The sequence below is a fragment of the Pinus tabuliformis genome, chromosome 4_1 (genome assembly GCF_031772625.1).
Source record: "Pinus tabuliformis cultivar Carrire ecotype Pingquan chromosome 4_1, CPIR1, whole genome shotgun sequence".
In the NCBI taxonomy this organism is placed as follows: Eukaryota; Viridiplantae; Streptophyta; class Pinopsida; order Pinales; family Pinaceae; genus Pinus; species Pinus tabuliformis.
In genome coordinates this window covers 97,978,042-97,999,901 of record NC_142303.1, presented here as the reverse complement: position 1 = coordinate 97,999,901, position 21,860 = coordinate 97,978,042, and the positions used below count along the sequence as shown (strand labels likewise).

The 21,860-nt window shown below is 37.1% G+C and overlaps 2 pseudogenes; both read right to left on the bottom strand.

Moving 5' to 3' along the window:
• Window positions 1-1,818: 1,818 nt before the first annotated feature.
• On the bottom strand, window positions 1,819-3,199 carry LOC149174402 (rust resistance kinase Lr10 pseudogene; annotated as a pseudogene).
• Window positions 3,200-3,479: 280 nt separating this feature from the next.
• On the bottom strand, window positions 3,480-4,446 carry LOC149174401 (LEAF RUST 10 DISEASE-RESISTANCE LOCUS RECEPTOR-LIKE PROTEIN KINASE-like 1.2; annotated as a pseudogene).
• Window positions 4,447-21,860: the final 17,414 nt, after the last annotated feature.

Below are 21,860 nucleotides of genomic sequence, written 5' to 3'. Positions count from 1 at the left end.
CGAAAATGGTTATGCAACTTATTGTCTTTTACTGCAATTTACTTGATATATTAATGAATGTTATATCTAATGGTTATTGATGAATTGAGGAGTTGAGGTTCGGATAATTACTTATGGGTTGTTTGTATAAAAAAACTCTAACTCCTTACTTTTACCTGCGAGGTTACCGAGGTACATTACACTCTCGGTTGCAAGTTTAAAAATCTCTCGATTGAGATTTTACCTTGAACTTGGCCACTATGAGTTTAACACATGCATTTTAAATTTATATTTGATTTGAAATTCATAATAAAGTACTTGAAAAGGTTTGAACTCATGCTAATATTATCGGTGTCTAGGGATGGCATTTTTATCACCGCGAAATGCCGGAAAGGTTAAATCAAGGTGAAATTAGAAGTCATAAATGAAAAATTATAATCCATTGAATGAAATAAAAGATATCAACTATGGGTTCGTTTCGTTTTAAAACAACAATGAAAACTCATTTTATGACCTGAGAGGTTTAAAACAACAATGAAAACTCATTTTATGACCTGAGAGGGGAATCTGTCAAGAGCTAAAGGGCATATTATTAGGCATTAAATGCCTGGCTACATGGGTCTTCGATAGTTGTTTAACACACACTTATTTTTATTTATCTATCACCACATGCACGTGTTAAACAGTTATTGGAGACGCATATAGCCAAACATTTAATGCCCAATAATATGTCTGTTAGCTTTTGTCAGAAAATCTTAAGACCGGAAAAGTTGGAGGAGATGATTCCGAAATTTTGAAATTTTTACTTTTTCCCATTAAAACATTTATTCTTTCTTTAAGAAATGTTAGTAAGAATCCAAACAAAATTATGTTTGAGACTCAAATTTAAATCAATCCACCATCTGAACTATTATTTAATAAAGGTATAACACGTGTTAAGCCATTTTAATAAGAAATGCCTTTTCTGTCTGCCTGCTTCCACCACGTGTCTATGCAGTAAATGATTCTCAAAGTCATCAAGTGGTTGGATTAGGAGCGATCCACCTGTTCCAATCAAATGTTATTTACACATAAAAATTTCAATTTCAAACCCTCTAATGGGGAAGAACATGCTGCCACATGCAGCCGCCCTTTTTTAAATTAAGTTTATTTCCTACGACAATGATTAATTAGATATTTAGAATAAAAACAAATTCAGTTAAAAAATTTAAAATTTAATTTAATTAATGAATATAAATAAAATAATTAAATTTATAATATAAATCATGTTATTTTTTATATTAAAAAATAATTTGAAAATATGTTTTCCAAAAATATTATAAATTTTTTATTATTGTAATTTAATTAATTAATAAATATCATTTTAATTTAATTAATTAATAAATAAAATTTTTTAATAGTTTAAAATAAATAAATATTTTTAATATTTTAAAATTAAAATAAACATTATTATAAAATCATTATTATCAATAATGAGTTTACTATCAAAATTGTTGCATTTCAATTTTTTATGCATTAGTAAATCCAAATCCAAACTCATCACGCCATTGAAAAAATAATAAATTTATAAATGGAATATTAAAGCACTATATTCCAATTTTTTTAATAAATCAGTACAGACAAATGGATTGTACTTTAGAAAAATAATGGCTCTATACAAACCCAAATATACCGCACCTTGGAATTTTCAATATTTGATAAAAGAACCCTTAATAATCAAAAACAGATGAAGAAGATAAAATTGGCTCTATACAGAAAAAGTGCACATTAAATCGAAGTCAAAAACACTTTTCTTTTAATCTTAATTCCTCTGCTACTTATCAATTAAGGAGGCAGAGTGAATCTTTATCAGGTAAAAAGTAGCTTGATGTACATGTTCTCAGAAACAAGCAGATTCTGACTCATACTCTAGAAGTAAAAACATTATTACATTAGAAAAACAAAATCATGGCTCGTAGCTGTCAGTTCCCCTGAGTTAGGTTCTTAACACTTCCTAGCAGTCACCCAGTCATTTTCACAAAGGTATTGTATGGAGTCCGGCGAATCGGCGCGCAAAAATCCAGGCACTGGTTTAGGTAAAGACAATCAAAAATATAAATCTATAAAGTAATCTCAATTGAAGAAGAATTTACCATGGATGGCAGTACAACATTTTGAGGTGTGGCCGAGGAATTGAAGGGCGGCGGAGGATTGGCGACGTCATCTCCATTTCCTTCTAACATGTGCACAACCCTCGTCATGCAAGGACGATCTGCAGAGTTATATTGAATGCACCACAATCCAACTTTTGTGAGCCTTCTCGCCTTCGCCTCATCTGCACATTCCATTTCTCCTCCTCTCAACCTCATCCCCAACTCACCACTCTCAATCAGTTTGAAAGCCAATTCAGGAAAGTATAATTGGCTGGATCGGCTTACCTCCACATCAATATTCTTTCTGCCCCCAACAATCTCTAGCAACAGCATTCCGAAACTATAGACATCTGATTTATCTGTAACAGGACCGGCATCACTATGGCACAACTCCGGCGCAACATATCCCGGCGTCCCTCTCCAGGCTGTCATAGAAACATGATCTTCTTCCTTTCCACAAAGTTTTGCGAGACCCGAAATCAGCAATCTTAGGGGTGAAGTCGGCGTCCAGCAATATATTGTGAGGTTTGATGTCGAAGTGTATGATGCGCGTCTCGCAATCATGGTGTAGATATGCAATTCCACGGGCCGCACCCAAAGCAATTGAATACAATTGTTCCCACCTTAGGACTTGCCCCTCCTCTTTCCGGGCAAACAAAAATTTATCGAGCGATCCATTAGGCATGTATTCATATACGAGTGCGCTTATAGGGTTTTCAAAACAGTACCCCAACAGACGAACCAGATTAACGTGATGGACACGTCCAATGGTAGCAACCTCATTCATGAATTGGGTCTCGGTATGCCTGTGCCTATCAAGAAGCTTTACAGCCACTAGAGCGCCGTTCCGAAACAGTCCTTTATACACCACACCGAACCCTCCTTCTCCCAACTTTTCAGCGAAGTTGTCTGTGATCTTCTTGAGGTGAGAATGTGAATATCTGGTTGGCATGGGCATTTCATAAGCATTTTCCTTTAGGAATTTCTCCACCCTTGAAGTAGAGGTACCAGGAGTAGGCCTTCTCTTCTTGGCATAAAACATTAAGAACAACACTGCTATTGTTGTCAGCGCAACTCCTCCAATGATGCAACCTGCAGGATAATACATAAATCGAAATGAATGTGATGTTGATTAACCTGGGTGAGAACAGTGGAAATTACAAGATACAAGTTCACAGTGATTTTCAATGGGAAGAAATCATAGCTACCTATTACAATGGCAAGCCTGCTTTTATGACCTGCAACGCGGCCATAACAACCATTATGAGTAAAAGCAACAATCCATACTTTTTGCAAACAGAATGAACAATATCGGGAAAGACAAGCACATATATCTGCGGGTTCAAGAGTCCAGAACGGAAGGAACATTTAATACATCTTTACAGATTGTGGTAATTTAAGCACTGGTGTTTGTAATAGTGGTAATTTAAGCATTGGTGTTTGTAATAGAATTGGGAGAAGGGGTTCAGGAAAAGTACCAATACTATTGGTGGGGCATATCTCTGTATGCGAGGTGCCGTCGGGACAATAGCAAATAAATATTTTAGTTGGTTCTGAAATGTTATAACCACAACTCCCGCCACTGGTCTTACAGGCGCCACAGCTTCGGTTTCTCTTCGTGTCGGCCTACCATGTTATTTCAAAACCTGTCGAGAGGCGTGTTCTCAGATCATCATTCTGTTGGAAAGAGAAGTTGATACCAACTGGCAGTTGAATGTTGCTTTGGCAGAATCGTCTTCCAGATTCTGGATTGGGAATGACGTACCAATCAGCGCCACATAAACGGCGCTTATGCCCTTTAATACTTTCATTGCATTGCCCCCAAAGCGTGAGATTGGTGTATCCATGGGCTATACGAAATTGAGAGTCGGGCCACCAAAATTGAGAGTAGTTACCCACAGGATTGCAACTACCCCCCGGCGTAAGCTTCCATAGATTGAAGTTAACCATTGTCATGCTATTATTATTATGGATATCACTGGCCAAGTGTGAGGGCTGCGAGATGAGATACTCGTCTCCATTGAGTAAAAGCAAAGGATAGCTATCCAAACTACAGTCTAGCTGAAACTTAGGATCGCCACAGCCGCTGTTACTTTTCCCAAAAGGATATTGGAATTCAGCGCTCCCACATATACCCCAGTTGCATTCCTCGTAGCCACCGCCGGTACATGACGTTATGAAGCAGAGGAGGAGGAGGAGAAGGGCAGACGCAAGAAGAAAGCAAAGTTGATAGAGAGTGAAAGACATCGAATTGGTAAGAAGGCAATGATGTACTGTGACACTCTGCTCTGCTTTGCTCCTGGATATGGAAAACTTAGTAGCGGGGATTCTGCAAGGAAGACGAAGGAGTTAGATCGCATGGGCGTGAAGTGTACGGCCAGGCAATCTCAGTCAGAAGACCGCAAAGTCAAGACGCTTAGATTTTTTCCTGTCGGACGGCAAATAATGGTGTAGATTCCTCCTGTGTGTCGCCATTTGGTATGCAAACTGCAATAAATTCAACACGTCGTGTCGCATCCGTCTATCACTTAACTTGAATATTTATTGAAGTCTAGTAATAGTATTGAAGATGATAACATTTCAGGATTATTAATTTTTATGACCACTATATCCACCAACTCTATAGACCCATTAATGTACCTTTATATATTCAAAATATTCAAAGTCTAGTAATAGTATTGAAGATAATAACATTTCAGGATTATTAATTTTTATGACCACTATATCCACTAACTCTATAGACCCATTAATGTACTTTTATATATTCACTGGGCTAATCCCTATTTCTAATTCTATAGATCCTTTAATACACGGCTAAGTTAAGTACATGTGACATGACACTCCTGCATCGGCAAGGATGCTACATATCCATGAGTGCCATACATGTCCATGGACTTTCCGGCAACTCGATCACATCCCCTGCCAAAGTCGTAAAACTCGGAATCACTTCACGTCTGTATCCGTATTCCGTAGGGACTCGCCTAGACTGCCGAGTACTATCCATTAGGTGGCAGAGTCATTAAAATTCTGCAGATGGGATAGCCATGCATCACCTCACTAACGCATCCCTCCTATTTGAATTTTGAAATTTAAAATTTGAATTTTGATAGACCGCGCAGAGCGCTTTATGAATCCTCGAGGCAGGCTTTCTGGCGGTGTGTTTCCAAATAAAAAATATATGAAGCCAACCTCATTCAACCAGAACAGATTAAAGGAACTGCAGAACAGATTAAAGGAAATAATTGCAGATTTCCTTTAATCTGTTCTGAACCTGTTGAGTCTTTATTAAGCATGGGTGCAGCATTTTGCAAATGCTCCCACAGTCGGAAAAGTTAATGGGCCTCAAACGTTATCACTTGGAAAGGTGTTGCAATATACTGATGTTGTCTGCAGTTGAGCGTTGGAAATGCTTCATGTACAATCGGCAATGTCGTGGGGGATTAAGTCAAGCAGCTGCGCCAATGACCGCACGCAGCATAAAGCGTGTGCAGAGTTCTTCACATTTTATTTTATCAAAGCACAAAAACTGCTCCGGGATTGCACCACAATGATCTCCACTGTAATGAATGGATTTTATTTTTAACTATTTGATTTCATGGTGCACACATTGATTATGGTGCGATAATATTTGACCGTTTAATGTATCAGTGGTTTTGGTTTGCTTTTTCTATGGTTGAGGTTGATAAAGTTGAGGAGTCTTATCTAAATGATTTTATATTCATATGATATTATCAATTTCTATCATTTTTTTAATTATTTTTGTTTATATAAATAGAAAATGTATTTAAAAAATTATATATACATATTAACCAGAGTATAAGAAAAAAGTTTGACCTTTATTTGAGAAGTGTAAAGGTTTTTTTTTTAATATATGAATATAAAATGTATTTAAAAATAATTTTAATATTTATATGGTATTATAATTTTTTAAGGTTTTTTTAATAAGAATATAATAATTTGTTTAAATAAAAAGTTTAAAGTTTATTCTAAAGGTGTAAACCATTCAATAATGGATTTTTGAAGTTTCAATTTTTTTTTAAAGTGTAAACTATTCAATAATGGAGTTTTGGAGTTTTGAAGTTTCAATTTTTTTTAAAGGTGTAAACCATTCAACAATGGAGTTTTGAAGTTTTAATTTTTTTTTAAAGTGTAAAGAATAAATATGAAAAGTTGTTTATTAATTTTTTGTAAATTTAATATTAGGTAAAATAAATAAAAAATTAAATATGGAAACTTTTATAAATTTAAAAATAAAATCTTGCATTTTTTTTAAAAGAAATATGATTGGAGTTTTGTTATATAATTTTAATGAAATTATATTTTTGAAAATATAAATATATTGAATATTTTTAAAAATGATCATTTTTAGATTTTTTATGAATGTAGTGTAAAAGGATGATAAGGAAAATTATATTATTTTTATCATTGAATTTTATTTGAACACTGTAATTATTTAATGTGTGGAATTATGTCATTTCTATTTTGTATGGTTTTTTTTTTTGTAAGTTCATTAAAAAAAAAATTGTTTTTTGTATTAATAAAAAAAACAATATGTATATCTTGGATATAAACAATGCGTGTACATAGAAACCATATACATATAGTTTAGTCTAACAAAAACATATAGTCCCATATTTGCCCAAATAAAACATCAAAAGTAGGTATAGTATCAGAAAAAGCATAGTGCATCTATCAAATAAACTTCTTATCCATAAAAACCATATCAGTCCACCTTGGGAGCAGATAGCCAAACATAGAACATGTTAAAAAAAATGCCATTGCTGAGAGGTTGCTATCTCGGGAGACGTAAAACACCAACATCCAATATGGATCAACCCATCTCAATCTCAATGTGCATACCATCCAGTGGATCCAGTAATCCCATCTTGGATATCTTGTTTGTGTTTTGATTAAAGTTTGCCATTATGCTGAATAGTGGGGTTCCTGAAAGACCTCCAAAGGGTCTTAATTTTCTTGAGCCATCCATGTAGTTGTGGTTGTCTGATATACATGTTGCCCTGAACATGATTAATGATGGTCTGTGAGTCCCCGTATATGTGTATAGTGGGGATGTTCAGGAATGATGTGAACCATAGTAGTATCCACAATGCCATAGCCTCTGCCTTCATATTAGTGTCTCTGTCAGCTCCCCAGTGAACCCAGAATTCTTGTTCCGTAGAGATAACAATCCAAAACTCACATCCACAATCGCCCCCTATGTCATACCATCAAAAAATCCAGCTGGGTATGTATTCCCAGGGCCAGTCTTCCATTTAGTCGACCGAGTGGGTCTTATGGTGTTGGTTAGTGCAGTAGCGTACCAACCAAGTATGTAGTCAATCACACATGGCCAATCTCCCATTATACCTTCAAAAATTATTCCATTGCGCCATCTCTAGATTTCCCAAAAACTAGATAAAGGGACGCTTCTCCACTAGGGGCATTTTTTACTCCACCAGATCAGACAGTGTATGATATTATCATATAATTTTATGGGGAAATTGATATGATCAGAAACCTCTCGCCATTTTTGCAGAGAGATGGGGCATTTAAGAAATAAATGGACATTATCTTTCACCTCCTTGCATAATACACATACACTAGGCCCTTTCCAATTTCTCTTTTGAATATTTTCCCAGTTCAAGTTCTTGTTTTTCCAAACAATCCAAAGAAATAAAATGATTATAGGTATTCTGGTTTTCCGGAATTTATAGAACCAACATACCTCAATAATATTATGATTAATGTAGCACAAGGATTTATAACAATCTGCAGCTGAAACATTGCCTCACTTCATATTTCCAAGCCATCCAATCCGATCACCTTCTTCCTCTCTAGAGACTCTTATCAGCCTCATTTCGCACTTGATATGCTCCCATTCCAGCGCCTCCAGACCCCCCAGGGCTATCTCCCTTGCCCCCTTCTAGATAGGGATATCTCCATGCGACTGTCTAATGGCTTGGTTCCAGGAAAAAATCCCCGTGTCATTGATGCAGTGTATGAGCCTGTTCGAGGGGTGGAAATCCGGTCCCATTCCCAAGTTATGATGCGGTCCAATTAGAATCTTATGCCCAGAACCAAAAGTCCAACATATGCATTATAGAAAAATATGTAGGATTTTGTTTAAACTGAGCCATATGGCAGACCCCAAAAGTATTCCAATGAGCTCCCTATGCATCCAGACAGTAAAATCCTTTCCTTTGAGGTATTTATGCCTTATAATATCCGCCTAGATGTCAGTTCCGAATATGCCTCTCTAAAGGGTTTTTTGCAGCAAGGCCCACCCGAAATGCCTCAAGTATAGTAGCCCCCAACTTCCCATGTCTTTTGGTAAGGAAATGGAAGCCATATTAGACATATGATATTTGTGTTCAGTGATCGATCTCAACCAAATGAAATTTACCATTATTTTGTTTAGTTTTGAGATGATAGTACCCGTGAGGCAGTATAGATGTGCCCAATATACCACAAGGTGTGTGATGATCAATTGTGTGAGTGTGAGGCACCCACCCAGTGATAGACATCTGTGCTCCCACCCAGAAATCTTATTGTAAAAGTGATCCACCAGCCACATCCAATCATTAATTCTGTATTTATTTGGCTTGATATGAAAACCAAGATATTTCATACCACCCTCCATGCTATCAGCGTCCACTTCGAATAATATTTTGATATATGTAATATCCTCCACATTACCCCTGTCATATAAAATTATGGACTTTTGATGATTCATGAAAAGTCTGGTGGCATTTCCAAACTTGAAGAAAATATGGTATAAGGCCAACTAAGTAATTCTAGTAATCATGCCCATAATAAGCACATCATTAACCAAAAAACTATGTGAGATCCTGATATTATGACCCAGTACTAAAGTCCAAAACTCCCCCTCCGCCACGACCCTTTTATATGTAGACTAAGTTCATCCATGGCTAAGATGAATAGAAATGGGGAAAGGGAGCACCCTTGTCTTAGTCCGTGGCCCGCCCCAAAAAGTTGAGTGGGGTATCCATTGATGATCACTGCATAACGAACATTTGAAACACATGCCATGATCCACTCAGTATTTTTGGATTGTAGGTGAATTTTATGTAACACATTAGTAGATAGCCCCAGTCCAGGCAGTCGTATGCCTTCTGCAAGTCCACCTTCATAATAGCCACATTGAGCATTTTTGTATGAATAGTATGGAAGCACTCATGTGCAGTAGCCACAACATCATGGATATATCCTGTAGGAAACCAAATTGCTTGGGGGATACAAATTTTGATAGAGTATGCTTGATTATGCCCGCAATAATCTTGGATATTATCTTACAAATGAGATTACACAGAGAGATGGCTCAGTAATCCATGAAGGTTTTAGTGAGTCTCCTCTTCAGAATGAGTGCTATGTAAGTTGAATTAATATGTTGAAGGATAAAACCCTAAAGTCTAGATTGTTCCACCATCGCTAGGAGGTCCTCTTGTAAAATATCAAAAAAATGTATAAAGAGCTCGACATTCCATCCATCCGGGCCCGGGAATTTGTCCCTACTAAAGGATCTGAGAACTTCCAGTATTTCCTCCTACATAACGCTCTTATAAAGTGCCTCATTTGTGTCGGCATCAAACATAGTGGGGTATAGACCCACTCCCCAAATCTGGCCCACAACATAGTCTGCCTCCCTACATCTGTATGCCCTTTCAAAATGATTGATTACCTACCTCTGTATATCCTGTAGTGTGTGAATCTGGTTCCCCTCTGAGTTCATCATATCCCAGTTGGTGTTAATCTTCCTTTTGTGGTTGGCATATCTGTGGAAAAATTTTGTATTATGATCCCCCTCCTAAATCCATATAGCCCCACTCTTTAGTCACCATGTTACCTCTTATATGTGTAGGATAGTTTGAATTTTTTTCCAGCAAACTGATGATTACCCTCAGTGCCCGAGAGGGATTGCCCAATTGAAGTTATACACTCAATATGTCCAACATAGCCGAGATATCCTGTAGGTCCATCTTCATTTAGGTTTTCTTGTTACGTTCCCATATGTTAACCACCCCCTTGAGGGCCCATAGCTTCTCCAACATTATCTCCATTGGAAAGATTTCATGTGACCTGTAACGTTTCCAGAATCCCTTCACCAGTGTGTCAAAATATGGGTCCTCCAACCACACCTAGTTGAATTTGAATGACACCCCCATTCTGAGATCATACCTATTCCATTTTAATATAATGGGCCTGTGGTCAAAGATAAAAGTGTTGATGATCCCTGATTGGATGACACCCAACCTCTCAATCATGTGCTCATGTAATAAAAATCTATCTAGTCTTTTGGTAACCTAACCATCCCCCATCCTTCCATTATCCCATGTCGGAGCAATTATAGGAGGGAAAATATCCATTAAATTTTAGTCTGCAATGATATATTTTAATTGATCTGCAATGGGATCCAATTTTCCAGACCCCCCCACCCTGCCCCCCACCCAAAATCTCATCCATTTTGATAGTGAGATTTAGATCCCCCACTAATATGAGGGAATCCTAGACCAAGATCCTCGAGTCCACCAATTTTTCCAAAAAGAACGATCATGTCCTAATAGGGGGCATATATATTGAGAATGTGTATTATTGATAATTTGAACATGTCATCTGGAAAGAATGTGTACCTTGTTTTCCTAGCTATCTTAGTAATATGAAAATTTCAATTTGGAAATATATGCTTGGTAGTTTTCCACATGCATCATTCACAATTTATATTAAATTCTCTATTTGTTATATTGTAATTAAGTTTATTCTTAATCTTTATTAATACCATTGTAAATCTATTTTATCTAAATCTATCATTCCCTAAGATGTACGGATTTAAAGTTACACTCCATATTAAACATGGAAATAATTGCATATTCTTATCCTAATTAATAAACCAATGAAAGGTTTTTTTTTTACTTGAAATGAAAACACATAAATAATAGATTACTTACCCACATTCATGTATGGTAAACGATTAAACCGTCGACTTGATTATGGGTCCTCGCCCCAAGGGAATCGAAGAGAGTCAAACCCATGATTAGAAACAACTAGCAATGTAATATCTGTCTCTCATTTGTAAATATTTCACAAGTTACTTTTACTGCCAGAACATAATTTACTATGGGATGAACCATAATATTTCACAAGTTGGGGGATCTTATATGACATTAAGAGTTACTTCTTATTGAATTTACCTTGATGATTTTCTGGATAACCTTTGATGTTTTAAGCCTTGGCTAGATGATGATGCTTCTAAGGGATCTATCTAATAATGGAGGTTTGTTTTCATGCATTGTTGACTTATGCCACCTAACTATGGCTTGAAGGCTTGCTGTTTAATATGATTTGGATTGGAGAACAATGTCCTTGAATTATACCTTTCAGTTGTATCCCCATCGTGCACAACCTGTCATTCTATGGTTGATTTTTCTATGTTCGGCTCAATTTTCACTAACATATCGTCGCTTTTGAGCGATTTGTTATGCTCGGCTTGCATGTGATGTTGTTCGAGATGGCCAATAGTGGCACAGAGAAGGAAGGTGTGACCTTTTCCTTCTAATAGGTAGGTAGGAAGGAGAATCTATTTTCTTCTATTTGAGTAAGTGCATATTGGAGATCCTACGAGCTCACAAAATGAACTTCACATCATCGCGCCAATATTTCACAAGTTACTTTTACTGCCAGAACATAATTAACTATGGGCTGAACGAGAAAACTAGTATTGACTTTAATATTTAAAAATTAATTTTGAATTTTGGTTGACAAGTTAGTTAGGGTAGCCAAGGAAATTACGGTAGGAGCCACTAAGTGAAAATTTCATTTACCATACAGTTAGAGACAAGTGTTTCCTTCCCCAGAGAAAAACCTATGTTGGAAAAAGAAGCCAATGAAGGAAGAGGAAAATTGGAGGCATCTGAGAGAAAGAATTGAGGAAATAAAACTAGTATCTCAACAAGACACTGATTGAGTTAAGGCAGGACATTTCCAATAGGGGATTCTTGAGTTGTTAGGTTAGTGGAATCCCTAGATAGAGGTAATCTTCATGAGAACCTAAGACTGGATGGTGTGATGACTAGGGAAGGGGTAGTTACCCCTTAGCTTCTCAGTGCAAATCTCCACCATCCAATTGAAACCCTCATCATCGACGATGTACAACCTTTTGTGGGTCGGAGTCAAGACCAACCACTTCTCCCTTAATTCATAGGTGGCATTGTGAATGTTTGGAACCAGTTGAGCATTCAACCCTAATGAAATGTTGTGGAAACAACATGTGTTGCTCATGGAGTAATATATTAAGGTGACAGATAGCCCTTTAAACCATATAAACATAAAAATTAAGAGCAAAAATTATATTAGAAAGGAATGCTTCAACTAGAAGTACCAAATCCATAAAATTACACAATAACTTTAGGTCATAATTCATTGGTGATGAAACTATTATAAGCAATGAATATCAAGTACTTTTCTTTATGAAAAAATAAATGAAAAAGAAAATTATTCTGGATACATATCTTATAGCTATACATATGAGTTCCATAAAGTAACTGTACTGATAGAATATATTCTAGGTTTTTTTTTTTTTTTTTGACGACGGATATTACAAGTGGTATCAAAGCATCAAGTTACTACACCATGGCCTGATACATGCAACCAATAACAAATTATTTATTTTTTCACAAAGAGAAAGAGGGCAACAACATGAGGAGAGGAAGTGGTTCAGGGACTGTACCACCTAGGAGACCACCAATAGGACCTAAACCTATCCGATATATAGAATCAAATCCAAAAGTTTGGATCTAATTAGGGGAAGAATCCTGAAATAATATTGCCATGCTAATGGAGACAATACAACGGTTGAAGACAAAAATGATAAGGTTAAGGAAGGATAATGAGAGGTAGATTCATGGTCAAGAAAAAATCATGAAAATACTTACAAAGAGGAAGAACCATAGGAATTCTAATCAAAGTGATAATAATGGGAATAGAGCAGAAGCCTTTAGATAAGGAGAACCAATTGATTAAAAAAGAAGCCATATCTAGAGGATGAAGGGAGACATAGATGAGAATGAGGAAGAGTATGGAAATGTATCAGATTAGACGATAGTCATATGAAAGAAGACAAATTTTCAAGGTGAATTCAAGAAAATTAAATCCCCGACGTTTGACAGTGAGCCAGAGGAAGTGGCGAAAGCCTGGTTAATAAATATGAACAAATGTTTTCAAATTAATGAAAATAACGACAATATGAAGGATTGATTGGAAATTTATTAGCTGCAAGGAAAGGCCACTTTGTGGTGGGAAGAATTCAAGGTTGTCCGTGGAGTGGAGGAGGAAGAAGTAACTTGGGAGAACTTTCAGAAATATGTCTAGGAAAAATATTTGAATGAATGATTTTATGACGATAATGTGAAATATTTTCACGATCTCAAACCAAAACAACTTATTTATATGAATTTGTGACTAAATTTACATCCTTGCTAAGATATGTACCCTATATACGTGAAGAGAAAGTTAAGGTACAACATTTTGTGAGTAGTTTGTCTACATTTATGAAAGAACACCTAGACTTTTATAATCCCAAAACAACAGATGAAGCCATTCAGAAGGCGCAGATATGTTCAGTAGATGAGGCAGAAAGGATAAGGGGGTAAGAGTTGGTCAAACTAGAAAGGACATAAAAGCTTTCAAAATAGTAAAAGTGTAAAGGATGCCAGTATCAAAAGAACACATAAAAGTCAAGAAAATAAACCAATTTGGAATAATCTGCAGAAACTTCGATTACATAATGATCAGAAACAAACTGAAATCTCAAGAGAACCAGAGGTCAATCAACAACAAAGACCCCCACTACAATTTTGGGGTTGTGGGGAACCCCAATATTATAAGAATTATCCTCACTGATTCAATACATAACCAATTGCAAATATTCAAGAAGCATCAACAGTTGGTGAGATGGCACGAAGTATATCGAAAATCAATGTTGTGCTAGAGGACCATCAAGAAGAGTATCAACTAACAATGATAGACTTTGAAGGTAAGGTAATTTCTAACTACCTTGTGTCTATTATAATGGATCCTAGGGCAAGGTTGAGTTATATTAGCCCTAAAATGATGGAGGCATGTCATTTACAAAAAAACATATTCAAGAACCATTGGTTAATGTTGCAAGCTACTGGAGAAAAAAGAATAGTTTTAGCCAAAGTATAAAACTTCCATCTCAAAATAGTTGGTCAACCAATAAGTATTGAGTTGAATTTCTTGCCCTTAGGATCATATGATATAATTATAATGATGGATTGGTTAGAAAAATAATGGACCCTGGTCAACTGTAAAAATAAAAGCATTATCTTCATTAACAATGAAGGATTTAGGCAAGAGATTCAAGGAAACGACTGACCAATAAAACAAAGACCCATTACATGGAAAGCATTTCTTGGGATGGGCATGAGTGATAATTGATAATTTGGAAGTGCCTGGAAAACCAATTTCTTTAAGACAAGCATGTTTTGGAAATTCAAGGTTTGAAACACCCAATTTGTCATTCGACAACGTGTTTTCTCCACTAAACTTGTCCATGTGGAAGCCTTTTCGTAATTCCCAACTAGAAGAATCCATAAATACTTTGTTGGTAGTGCACCCCGAGTAGAAGAATCCTTTAGGAATCTATTGATGATGTGGTCCTGTTGTGCCCTACAACAACCCCCCATTTCATAACATTTTTATCACAAACAATTTACATATGAAATGGGTCCCTTTTAAAATTTTTAATTGGCATTAATGAATTTGTTCGAATAAGGTATGATAATCAAATGAATTTGTGCATAAAAGCCTTGTTGAACAAATAATAAGCAATTTTTGGTTAAGTCCGAAAAAGCAATCGCAAGATCGTTTGCCACCTTGGTTCTTTCCGATGCGATATCGCTATCGGCCATCGGAGATAGCCAATGCACACACAGAAAAAGCACATGCCTTTTCCCCGATGCGACACGATATCGGTGATCAACTATCGGCGCTACTTCTTATGAAAAGTGTTTTAAAGCTTCGACCCGATGCGATGTGATATCGCTATCGGTAGTCGGTAAATCAATTGATATACATTTAGGGATTATGTTCGCACGCTAAATATGATGCAATGTCGCAATCGGCATTCACTAAGATCTTTCCCAAATGATAATGTCACTCACACTCCCGATGCGATGCGATGACGCTTAATGATGACCAGAATTCCTAAAAGGTGATTATTTCAAAGCTTTAAAGTTATATTTAAATCCGATTTGACAAAAGCACAGATTTCAAAATGCCGTTAAGTAAAGGGATAAGGTAATGCATGCGTATTTAAAGCTTTGCCCCTTCGAATTAACGAACAATTACGATTAGACCTTTGAAAAAATCTGTTGCACGCTTTAAGGGGTCATTCGGTTTAATAACTTAAGTAATGGTCATTTATGGAGCTGCAGGTTGTAAAATCACCATCATTGCATCTGCGGTGCCTTCTCAAATCATTAGATCCGCAGCCACTTTTAGAAATAATCTCACCACGCTTCAAATAATATATCTATCCCGTTATGGATCGTCATTGTTATTTCCTTGTTACGATTTCTCTTGCATTTGTGTAGAATTCAACCGAGAGAAGTCTGAATATGATGGGAAAGAAATTCAAGAAGGTGGCAGGTTCTACTACGACACCTGTCTCAGGCCAAGCTACTATGTTTTCAAAGAAAGGCTTAATCTCAGACACTACATGCACTGGTCTTCCTAGCACTACATGGCAAGGTACATACAATTTGCTAGAGGCAGAGCAACCAGAAAAGACAGTAACTGAGGCTAGTGTAGATGAATTAAGAAAGTCCGAGGCAACTCTCAAAGATTTGGCCGACTCCTTTCTGCACAGAATAGCGGCCAGAGAACAAGTCCTGCCTTATACTGATGTGGTACACTGGGCAATTGAAGAAATTACTCTCACTGATAGAACCTTTCATACTAAGGATGGAAGGATTTTCGGCTCCTTCAAGCCTGAAGACTTGAGACGGATGTATCATTTGCCCGAACTTGAGCAAGTCTATAACAGAGCCTTTGTGGAGAAGTTCGCGAAGGAGAATGAATCACCATCCGAACCTCTCCGAGATTGGAGGCAGAATCCAGCTAAACACAAGCATGATATGTCGGGTAAGTACTCCAATGCTTCTTTGGCTTCACCTTATTGCTATGCCGGGATTATGATGTGTAGATTGTGGGGATTACATGACTCTGCAAATATCCATATTGATATGGTTCCCTTAATGGAAGCGGCCGTCAATAGTATAATCATGGATTGGGCCACTATTCTGTCGGATAAATTGGTCATAGCTATTCGTGAGTTTAGGGCCAAAACCAGAGTCACCGAGAGGAAAATCCCACCCTTCTATTACTCTGCCTACATTATGGATACCCTTTGTTTTAATTATGAATTTCCTGTCCTTGGTTGGAGATGGACAACCCATGACCCAACACCCATTCATTTGTACCATCGGAAATTATGGAAACCTTCTCATAAAGACCATTTGTATCAAATCTGCAATGGTTTCATGGTGTCCGTTCACTACTCTATTTTTGACAGACCTATCCCTAGAATTTCTTATGAAGCTTCTTTTGACCTACCAGCCGTAGCCCATTGGTTCGGCGAAGAGCATTTTACTTATATTAGAGTTTTTGGAAGCAAGGCTAGGCCACATGTCCTCCCCCTGTACGTCCCAGATAAATTGTTAGCCCGGGAAATCTCCTACCAGATTATGTCTGAGGGTGTCACACAAACTCTCAAAGAGGAGAAAAAGAGAGGATGGCCCTCTTTTCCTTTAAGAATTGGAGTTTATACGCTGCTAAATTACAAGCATGCAGAAAAGGAAGCAGCAAAACTCCAAATGATATCCCTGGCTTCTATTCCAAATAGACTCTATGATCCAAAAAAGACTGCTTTCATTGCCTTGGAACAGGCCAAGCTGTCAAAGGTTGTTCATCAAGAAGACCAGTTTGACGACCTGTTCATGAGTGCCGATTCAATAAGCCAAGTCAGGCAACTTGCTGCATTGAGATATGAAGATGTGGAGTTAACTGAATTTAATAAACTTAGAAAGCAAAGGTTGCAAACTTTGCCTCTAGATTTATTATCCACAGCCCCAGCATCCTCCTCAAGCGAGCCTGGTCAGCAGCAAATACACCTATCTCCTGTTACAACTAAAGAATATGATAGACAACAGGAGGAAAGGCAAAACAAGCTGCAAGCAGAGAGGCATAGAAGGGAGCAGATAGAAAGGCAACAAAAGGCACAAAAGGATCAAGAGCAAAGAAAACAAAAGGAGTTAGAAGAACAGAGGAAAAGAGAAGAAGAAGAAAAGGCAAAGAAAGAACTGGAAGATAGGCAGAAAAGGGAATTGGAGGAACAGCAGCAAAGAGCACAAGAGGAGCAACAGCGGAAGGCATTCGAGGAACAGCAGAGGATTGAACAGGAGAAAGAACAGAGTAAAGCTCACACAGAACAAAGTGAGCAAATCTCTACTGATCCTGAATTGATTAAAGAATGGAACCAATTTGATTCCATTATAAGTGGTAAGGAAGCCTCCAAAGACTCAGATGCCTCTAAAATGAATAATGCTCCCGATACTACTTCTTCTCCGGTTCTAGAAGGAACCAGCGGCCCACCCATGATACAGAATGTAGAGGTAATCACTCAAGACCCATCCGATCAAATTGATCTTCAGGTGGAGGAAATTCCTCCCCTAGACATTTTCTACAGCCCAAAGCATAGAGCCGTTGTAAGGCGCTCTAGGAAAAGACGAAGGCTTGATCAACCTTCTATTTCACCTGAGCAAACAGTCACGGGCAATGTCGTCTGGAAGGGAGAATTAGATCCCTCTGAAGATCTGACCAAGCTATCGCAATTTGCGGGAGCTTATTCAGCGGCAACTATTGACAAAGCATCCGAAGTAAGTCTTCTTTTGAAGACTAAAGAGCATGAGATATACGCATTGCAAGCAGAAGTGATAGAGGCAAGAAATAAGGCAGCGCAGTTAGAGGAACAATTGCTGGTTCAGCAGCGAGAAAATAATTCGTTAACCCAGCAGCTGCTAATCGAAAAACAGAGGATAGACCAAAATGGCATTCAGAAAGCACAAGAATTGTCAGAGGCATTATCTCAGTTAAAGGCATCGAATGAGCTGTTGATGAAATCTAAAGACGAGCAAATAATTCAGCTATCAGCACAACTTGAAGGTATCAAGGGCGCCCAGAGTATTGATGATTTCAGAACAGAGGCAACTCGAATTAACAGCGCATTGATATCTCAAATCAGGCTCTTGTGCCAACAACTTGTTGAAGCTGAATCACTTTGTGAAACATCTACAGCAGTGTGTGAACAAATCGAGAAAGCCAGGAGTAAGTTGGATCAAGCTGAAGATGATATAACAGAATATATTGAATGGCAAGACACTCCAGAAGGAACAGCAGCAAACCTGTCCCGAATCCATGTAACATACAAGGACATACTCTTCATGGAATGGAACACGCAGGTGATGAAAGCAGAAAGGGCAGCCTCAAGATGCAAAATGATTGCCAGTAACATGATCAATCTAGTCAATGATACATTGTATCTGGCAAACATGATTTCCCAATGCACACCTAGAAACATAACAACCGCAAACATGCTGGAGCACAGGAATTACCCTGATCTAGAGAAATAAGGGCGGTTAATTGCTGGAGTAAATACCTTGACCGCCGACGCATACTGGCTTTTTCTGATTAAACCACATTCTCAAAGGTCGGCTCTTAACTGTCTAACAGATGCTCTCCGATACCTGATTGCCGACATTCAAGATGCCACATATGATGCACAGCTGACTTCATGCCTCAATACTCCACTAGAAGTAGAGCCAATGCTGGCGATATGTCAGCGAAGGAGTAAAGGCAAAGAGACCTCTGAATGAAGCATCGCCACCGACTGCCGAATCACCAAAATGCAAGATGATGTTTGTTAATGCCGATTTAGTAGTTTTTCAGTTGTAGATATTTAGATATTTAGATTAGCATAGTATTTATAGACCCTTTCATTGTTTTGGAAAGGGTCGTAAAATTTTGTAAAAGACTTAAAGGCTGAAGTTTGCACTATTGTGCTTCAGTCTATATTCTTTTTTGAAACTCGACCACTGGTTCTTAATTTTACTTGGAAGGCTGTTTTAAGTAAATTGTGCACTATTGTCGTTTGCTTGGAATGCTTTCTGGTTTGAAGGAAGGACCGCGACATAGCGATTAATATAGTGGATTGATCAAACAGATTGCATGGTACTATTATCTGTATCTGTTCTCTTTTCTATTATATGAATTGCTGTGTTATTATTTTTGCTATTGTTGGATACATGTATGCAATATAACAGCAAGTCTGCATTTCATATCACTATTGAATGTTTTGTGATTTGTTATCTCTCTTACTCATGCGTGTAACAATGATATAAATGACTGAGTGCAGTAATTCGCTATTATCGCTCTGCATAACTACTTATGCAGAGCAATCTTAAATGATTTAAACATTTATGCTTATTGTTAGTGTCATCTATATGCCTGCCATTAAGCATAGATTATCAAACGCTGCATTCTACGAATAGATAAGTCCCGGGATTAGCTTATAGTTATTATATTTCTCTTGTAGTTTAGTTATTTGTTTATTATCACCTTATATCGTAAATCATTCATCCATCCCGTTTACTTATAATCTTTGGGAAACTGGTCCCATTATCCCCAGTCGGAGCCACTATTCCAAACGGAAAAGGAGCTGCACTAAGTTCCGGACCGGGTGGTTTCCCCGATGTTGTTGCAACGAATTTCGGGGCATCAACAGGTCCCCAAAAAGTGTTGCCCAGATTTCCTTTAGTTGTTGATGAAAGTTACTCAAGAACTTTACACAAGTGATCCCATCGGTCTTCACTTGGTATGGAAAGATTTACCAATTTTCTGTACACTTCATCAACCTCGGTGTATTTCTCAAAAGTGGGCTTATTTAAAAAAATATGTTTAATTTCATGCTTAATATTCAAATCAAATTCTAAAGCTTCTAATGCTTCTTTCCCTATAATATGCCCATTTATACCTGCAAAGTTTGATTTATCAGTGGCTATGGTATAGATCTTCTGCCAATATTCTTCCAAACTGATCATCTTGTCATTTAGGGCCGCAAATCCTGGCAGCCCTCTCTGATTCTGTAAATTAAATTTAAAATGAAACATTTGGATAGAAATCTTCAAGGTTTGACACTTAGTCTCTAACTAAGTCATCAAGTTATTTTTCTTAGGGGCCATGATATAATAGATCTATAATGTTGAATGATAGAAAGGTGCAGAGGTAGCTAAGAGGATACTTCCAGTTGTAGGCTCACCTTAATAAGAATTTTTAGAAAAGAAAAATGAACACAAATAATGAAAGAACAATAGAAGAAAGGTAGACATAATGGGGGAGATGAATATTTATAAGGAATTAAGACTACCGTTACATCAAGAAGCCATTGCTAATCGTTTAATCAAAAAATTAATGCATTGATGGGAAGGAAGAGCAGCAACAGGAAGGAATTAATAAAGACAATGGATATGTAGGAACATTTAGGAGATATCAGACGAGGGCACGTGGCATGTAGTGATTAGTGGAGGATGGCATGGGAGGAGTGACCATTGGTACGGTATCGGGAAGCGCGGGAGTGTTGATGGAATATTTCAGATGGGGGATAGTGGTAAGTCGTTTGGAGTGAGGAGGATATGAAGTGTTGAGGGAGCACCACATACACAAGGGGCCCACGCAGGCAAAACCTTTTTTTGCACCCCCCCTGGAATTATCTCATTTCATAGCGAGGGGGTACAAACAGGCTTCTCGCTGTTGATCTAGGCGAGAAGGCTAATGACTATCGATCTTTGCATGAACTTTATCAATTTCTGACAAAATCATTTTGTCGTATATAACTTTGGTTAAAAAACATAAAATGTGTTTATTTACATATATTAATCACCCCTTTTAACAAGGTAATTAAGTGATAATGAAAATTAATCTAACTAGGGTGCGCTTAGACTAGTTTCCCTTAATAAACAATTTAACTACTCTAAACCTAATCCAAACCAACTTTAGGCCAATTTTTAAGCATATTAGGCCTTTTATTTGTCCTAATCTATTCAAAATTCTAATTTTCAACCAAGATTAAACTATTTGGTTGAATTTATTCTCTAGTCGAGAACAAAAATTTAAATGATCCGATCAAGATTAACCCGTTTGATTTAGATCAGAAGAAAACGCTGTGGCATAAAAACCATCTTAATAGAGACCTTTATTATTACAAATGTAATTTATTCATGAAGTGGCATTTAAACAAGAACACTTATACAAATCATTTGATTTTCTTTTGACGGGGTTCTATTTCATCTCTTTTTTTTTTTTTTTTTTTCTGTTTTTTCATATTTTCATTTTTCCTTTATTTTTTCATACCCTCTTTTATAAAATAACAAATAACTTATCAAAAATTAATCATTTTACAACATCGGCTCCAACTGGGGACTACTTCCTCTTGCATGATGCAGAGAACTTGCAGATCCATGTGCCTTCTCCTCGAGCTATCAGGGTCTTCTATTAAACAAATACACACTGCATGTAAAATAAAACTCTCAGGTAAAATAAAATGGTGAATGAATGGAAACCTCTCAATACTGAATATACTGCTTCAAGTATTTCCCATTG